The following is a 7,158-nucleotide window of genomic DNA, read 5'->3' as shown; positions in this document are numbered from 1 at the left end:
TTAACAAATATTAAATCATACAAACAACATAACAATTAGTTAAAACATAATAACAAAATGCTAAATCATGTTAGCAACATGCTACTGATCTGGTTAAATTAAGAGACTTCTTTAATTAACATTAAAAACATGGTAACACTTTAGCATGGGGGACACATATTCACTATTAAATACAACTTTAACCTGAATAAACTCCTAATTTACTGCTTATTAATAGTTAGTAAGGTAGTTTTGGGCATTTAATTTTAGTTATTGGGTAGGATTAAGGTCATGCACAATAAGGCAATAATATGTGCTTTAAAAGTACTAATAAACAGCCATTATCCTAGTAATATGCATGCTAATAAGCAACTAGTTAATAACTTAACCTTAAAATAAAGTGTTACCAAAAACATCTAACCGACCCTAAAGTTTAGAGTGTGAAGTTTATCACAGAATGATATCATGTCATCATGACCAAAAACATGAAACTTCTTTGTAAGTGATTCTGTAAGTGACTATTTGTGAGGCACAACAGCCGTTTTCTTCATTCAAGCATCATCTCAGCGGCTTCACAGGTGTGTTTGTTCATTCACTAGAGATGATATGTTGTTTTTGTGCCATTGCACATGACTGCCCTGTTGAATCCTCATATAGCACCTGACGGCTCTAGAGAACAGTGGCAAACATGAGCGTTAACATGCTATTCACACCAACACACACCTTCTGAGCAAACATTACAGTCTGCACATGACTTCCTGAGAAATCAATTCGATTAAATGACTGATATTTGGTCATTTTGATTTCCCAGAAAAGATCTCAAAGCCAATTTTACTTCCGTAATGTGAAGTGAAACCTGAAAGAGGTTTTAAAACAGACCCTTTGCATTTAGTAATATTATTGGAGTAGGGTTTATTTGCACTGACATTATCGGATGAGAACAAAACAAGCAAATTGAGCTGAATAACGACGATATTGTCTTCTGTAGCTGAATTCAACTCATTTCATATGAACTTTATCAGTTATTGAACTGAACTGGATCAACACTTCAGCTGAATAATGACATTATTGTCTTTTTAGAGCTGCTTTACAGCCACCAGAATACCGTTTCCATGAAAGGCTGAACATGGTCTCAGCAATGCTTAGGTAGGTGGAGCGTGTCAAAGTAACATCCACATGGATGGAGGACCCAAGGTTTCCCAGCAGAACATCGCCCAAAGCATCACACTGCCTTTGCCGGCTCGCCTTCTTCCCATAGTGCATCCTGGGGCCATGTGTTCCCCAGGTAAGCCACACACACACACACACCCGGCCATCCACGTGATGTAAAAGAACACGTGATTCCTCAGACCAGGCCACCTTCTTCCATTGCTCCGTGGTCCAGGTCTGATACTCACGTGCCACTGTTGGTGCTTTCGGCGGGGTCAGGGGTCAGCATGGGCACCCTGACTGGTCAGCGGCTATGCCGCCCCATACGCCTCAAACTGAGATGCTCTGTGTATTCTGACAGCTTTCTATCAGAACCAGCATTAACTTCTGGAGCAGTTTGAGCTCCAGTAGCTTGTCTGTTTGATCGGACCACACGGGCCAGCCTTCGCTCCCCACGGTCATCAATGAGCCTTGGCCGCCCATGACCCTGTGGCCGGTTCTCCACTGTTCCTTCCTTGGAGCACTTTTGATAGATACTGACCACTGCAGACCGGGAACAGCCCACAAGAGCTGCAGTTCTGGAGATGCTCTGACCCAGTCGTCTAGCCATCACAATTTGGCCCTTGTCAAACTCGCTCAAATCCTTACGCTTGGCCATTTTTCAACTCAGAGGAGAAAATGTTCACTTGCTCCCTAATATATCTGGCCCACTAACAGGAGCCGTGATGAAGAGATCTTTAGTGTTATTCATTTAAAAAACATATTTCATTATATCTTATGTTGTTTCACTTAATTGAATTTAAGTACTAAAATAACTAAAACTAAATAAATGTATAACTTATAAAATGACAGAAACACACAAAAACTTCAACTGAAAATAAAATGAATTTTTTTCATATTTGATAAAGTTTGCATTATCTATTCTGCTATTTTTCTATTTATTACTTTGAAACATTCTACTGTATAAAGTGCAATAGAAATAAAACCCACTTGACGTAAGTCCGTTTATCCAGATGTCAATAAAAACATACTGTATTTCTAAAGAACTGAATGAAGCCTGTCAATGAAGGACAATTTATATATAGCCAGAGCGTTTGAAGGCAACAGAAGACGCTCTCCCGAGACGCTCGAATGCTCTTCCTATTGTCAGTGAATTCAGGTAGAGCAGCGAGATCAAACCGTGCCTCCCGCTGTGGCCTATATAAAGTTGAGATTAGTCTTGTTCCTTTGCAATTAGCCCACATTTCACTTGCAGAGCAATCTAATAAAGCGATGTGCTCTACCTCAAGCCATCTCTGCAGCCCGGGCAACCTCTGATCTGCATGCATGAGTGACGACGGCGAGAGAGGGAGAACGAGAGAGCGAGAGAGAGAGCGAGAGAGAGAGCGAGAGAGAGAGAGAGAGAGAGAGAGAGAGAGAGAGAGAGAGAGAGAGAGAGAGAGAGAGAGAGAGAGAGAGAGAGAGAGAGATTGCATCCAGAATACATCTTCATTTTCAGGCCATTCAAGCATTAGGATTCTGGAAATGTACTTGAGTGAGTGTGTGTGAACTACAGCTTATAAAGCCGCCAATATTCTTCATCCTCAGTCTAACAGCACGCTTTAAAGGCTTAAATATACTCATACATAAACATTTACATATTATTTACACAACTGGCCTTACTTAAATAAATCAAGATTTTACATTTACATGAATGCAAATGTGGAACGTTTTAAAGTGGATGCAAAATTAAATGGAAAGTGTATATTTTAAAGGGTTACTTCAGTGATTTAGCATATGGCTTTCTATCAGGAGAAACCCGGTGGCATATTCGAATGATCGAATTCAACTTTTCAAATTAATTCCTATGAACGTTAAGCTTCCAAAAGCATGAACTGAAAACGCTCCAGACTGAACACGTGCTGTGGACGACTGCCACGCCCGCGGTTACCTCAGCTCTTCGTTCTCCTGATGAATGTATTCTGACTCCTGCTGCGTTTGTGCCGTGACACGTTTGCTCGGCTCACTCACATTATATTGAATGGTAAATGGACTGCATTTATATAGCGCTTTCAACAGACCCTATCCAAAGTGCTTTACATGTTGCCTCACATTCACCCATCCATACACTCATTCATACACCGACGGCGGTGTCTGCCATGCAAGCCGCTCGTTGGGAGCGGTTTGGGGTTAGGTGTCTTGCTCATGGACACCTCGACACTTGGTCAGGTGAAACCGGGGATCGAACCACCAACCTTTCGGTTTGTAAACAACCTACATGAACCACTGATATATATCCAAGATGATGATGATGTCAATAATAATTATTACTACACTTAGTTTTGATTACAAATATTTTATAGGGATGTGTTTGAATGTATTTTCATTCGCCGGGATGATAGAAATGACGTCATTACGTAAAGACGTAAAAGAACCGGTGATCCGGTTTTTTTAACCGGATCATTGAAACAAACTGTCCGAAAGAACCGGTTCGCGGAAAAGAACCGAACTTCCCATCACTAGTATTTAACAGCCACAAGATGGCGCCAGCGTTAAGCACAGAAGTTGTTCCAGTATCTGGACATAACATACCGCTGGAATGCGCGATTGACCAATCAGAATCAAGTATTTCACAGAGCCGTGTAATAGCATGGTTTAACAAATTGTTATCACTGATTTAACATGTCAACATGACTTAGCAGCATTAAGTTTTGTTAACATGATATAGCAAATTGTTAGCATGATTAAACATTTTGAAAACATATTGCTGGCATGATTTAACATGTTAGCAGCATGAATTAGTGTTGCAAGCATGAATTAACATTTTGCTATTATGCATCAGTATGTTGCTAACATGTTTTAACATCATGTCACGTTTCATGAATTCATTGGTTCATTCTGTCTGTGTGTGTGTGGAGTGTAAGTGGGAGGCGTGGTTTCTGATTACCTGTTCATCAGATCACCACCACCACCTGCTGCACCTGATTACCCGGTCTACATAATTGCTGGCTAACCACCCTGTGTTTGTCAGATCGTTTGGTGTTGTTCCGTGGTCCTGTCCTGTCAGATCGTTTGGTGTTGTTCCGTGGTCCTGTCCTGTTCTCCTCCCGTTTCATCCGGTGTTTGCTGTTCTCGTGGATTCTGTTCATGTTCTGTGGATGTCATCACCGTGGTGGATCAGCTCACGGATCTGGTTGCCCATTGAGTCCCTGCGTCACCTGGATCTAAGCCTGCCTAAATTGTCTGACTTGCATATCACTGACTGTGGTGAAAAGAGATGGAACCAGCTTAAACGTCTGACCTCCTTCGTATCTACTATCTGTGTTCAGAGAAATAAAGATCTTGTATTGCATTTGCATTTGAATCCCCTTCTGTTTCATGACACATCATTGCTAGCATGAATTAGCATGATTTCTAGCATGTCCTAAGCTAGTTGATAGGGATAGATCAACAGTGAATGAGGCTTAAATACTATATTGTTACTGTGTTAAAGTTTTGACGCCCTCAATGAAAGTTTATGAGACTTTTCATAGTAAATCTGTTGTTTTGACCATTTCTCAAAAGTGAGATTTAGACACTTAATAGCTCATATTCAGCATTACATTTTGGATATTAAAACCCTTTGGCCTAGACATCCAAAATGACAGACGTGCCTCCTGTTCCTTCTTACAAATGGAGTGAAAGTCGAAATGATCGTCTCCAGTAATTGACAGCATCACAGATGCTTCTCATAGACATTATGTTGAATGTAATAAGGAATATTCCTTTAAATGGGAAGTAAAACAGCTGTAATATAAAAAAAAAATCCAACAACAGGACTCACTCTCAAGTGCAATCTTAGCGAGCTCAGAGAGGAGTAATCGCGTTCTCTCAGCTCCTCAGGCTCTTTGTGTTTCCATATGCTGCTGCATTAATTGTTCCTGAAGTCAAACTTCACTTGGACCTGATTTAGAAGTGTTTATACCCAGAATAAAAAATGAGCACTGGCCTGTTAGCTGGCTCCCGTGTGATGTTCTTACGCTCTTCTCCAGGGACAAACTATAGTCTTTGATTACTGTACTTCAAACTTCATGATGTTCTTCCAATGCTTTTTTTTGATCTTTCTTCTAAAGAGTGGCTTGTCCTTTCTGGAAAAAAACAAAACAAAACAAAAACAGATTAAAGGGCCTATATGTACAATTCAGAAATTAACATTTTACACTCACCAGCCAACCCCCCCCCCCCCCCCCCCCCCCAAAAAAAAAAAACAGATTAACTACATCACAGCTTATGTGCAGTCAGACCAAAAAGGATTCAGACACCAGATATACTGTTTCACTAGTGTGTGTAGAACACTCCAGCTCATTTATGTAACTGAGGAGAGCAAAATAAAGTACACTGTGACACATTATACACACTAATTCTTCATACAGTGACTACCAGTAAAACTCATAAACATTTGGGAGCAAAATAATTCAGACCCTTTGACCTGAGCACACTGTAAAAAGTGCTACACCCTCAAAGTAGGGTTTATATATTTAAAATAGTTATACTCTAGTTTATTTTATTTGTTTTATACTAAAGAGAATCAAAATACTTCCTCTTTACTTAAAATGTATCAGTTTTTATATAACAAAATATTTTTAAATAAAACCATTGCAATTTATTTGGGTAGTTATTTGTATGTGGTTATTGTGTACAAGAAATGTTATAAAAGTGAGTTGACATACACAATTTATTTGAGCTGCGTTGTCGATGTGGCAGTGTGTTCATCAAACGTAAATATTTTAAATTTTATAAGTTGGCATTATCCCTTTTTCTCTGGCGCGAGGGGACTTGCCCAGGCAGATGCAGTCTCTCCCTCAGCACTTCAACTGATCGTTCGATGCAGCGGATCTGAGTTTCAGGAACTGATTAACACGGTAAGTTGAACAAATTTAGCCAAATGACTGGTAATGTAAAGTCACGTGAAATCGCTTACTCCAGGGAGCTGAGGTTAGGTTTGCAAATTGTAGGCTACTGTGTAGCTAGCTATCCTGCACACATGGCAAGCTAAGATAGCTGCACAGTGCGGTCGATCGGCAGACAACAGTTAACGTTAATAAGTTAATATGAAATTAATAAGTGCAGTAGTCATGCCTACTATGTGTTTTACATCATTGCCTATTATCATCGCCACTGTAACAACATTCAGGAGGGACGTGTTTAAAAATGCAGATAGGTATGTAATAATTCATTGCACAAATGCCCTCAGTTATATTTTTATATTGCACAGATTCAATTTCGGGATCATATGCGATCGAAACAGTAGCAATTTCAAGACAATAGTTCAATAGTTGTGCAGGCAAATAAGGGAAAGTAAAACGCAGGACTCTGGAATCAGTGATTATGTTAGTATACTTTTGCATTACTAATTCAGATGCAAAGTTTAGATTTTATAGATGTATGCTTAGTAGACTATCTGTTTTTAGAGATTTTATCCACTTTTTTAATGCTGTGTAGTCGATTATTGACAGATTTGTGGTTGAAAAACCCTACAACTTCTAACCCATAAATAAGTTGCATTGAACACTGATTTTTAACCTTATTCTAACATGCATTTTCCTGGTCTTTAGATACCCAAGCGCTTTTGTTACATGTCTTCAAGCTTCACATCCAGGTAAGAAACACTTCAAAATAGATACACGGCTATAACTCATCACACGGCTAAAGAATACAGTGCAGTATGCACTAAGTCAACAACAGTATCTTTTTCGTGCTGTGCCACATTCAGAAAAATTATGAGAGAAATTCTGGAATGTTTTCATTAAAAAGCTTAATTTCGTTTTGACTTAAGATAGAAGGACATGGACATCTTGGATGACATGGGGGTGAGTAAAATTATCAGGAATTTTTTATTTGAAAGTAGACTATTCCTTTATTAAGGGGATGACCAATCAGGTACATGCAAATACAATTGCATTGTTTTATTGTAATGGATCATTTGAACCAATGGCATTGTCATGATAGACTTCACTCTGGTCTCATGCTCTAGTCACAGTATCCATCTAGTATCCACCACTTTTACCAACA

General features: G+C 39.3%; 1 long non-coding RNA gene across 1 annotated transcript; it reads left to right on the top strand.

The window, feature by feature from the left end:
- The first annotated feature begins 5,792 nt into the window (after positions 1 to 5,792).
- On the top strand, positions 5,793 to 6,937 carry LOC137090513 (uncharacterized). The gene is made up of 3 exons (XR_010907875.1): positions 5,793 to 6,008; positions 6,702 to 6,745; positions 6,923 to 6,937. It is a non-coding gene; the product is annotated as an uncharacterized lncRNA (long non-coding RNA).
- The last annotated feature ends 221 nt before the right edge of the window (positions 6,938 to 7,158 follow it).

The sequence above is a fragment of the Pseudorasbora parva genome, chromosome 10 (genome assembly GCF_024679245.1).
Source record: "Pseudorasbora parva isolate DD20220531a chromosome 10, ASM2467924v1, whole genome shotgun sequence".
Lineage (NCBI taxonomy): Eukaryota > Metazoa > Chordata > Actinopteri > Cypriniformes > Gobionidae > Pseudorasbora > Pseudorasbora parva.
This window is presented reverse-complemented; position numbering and strand designations above follow the sequence as displayed.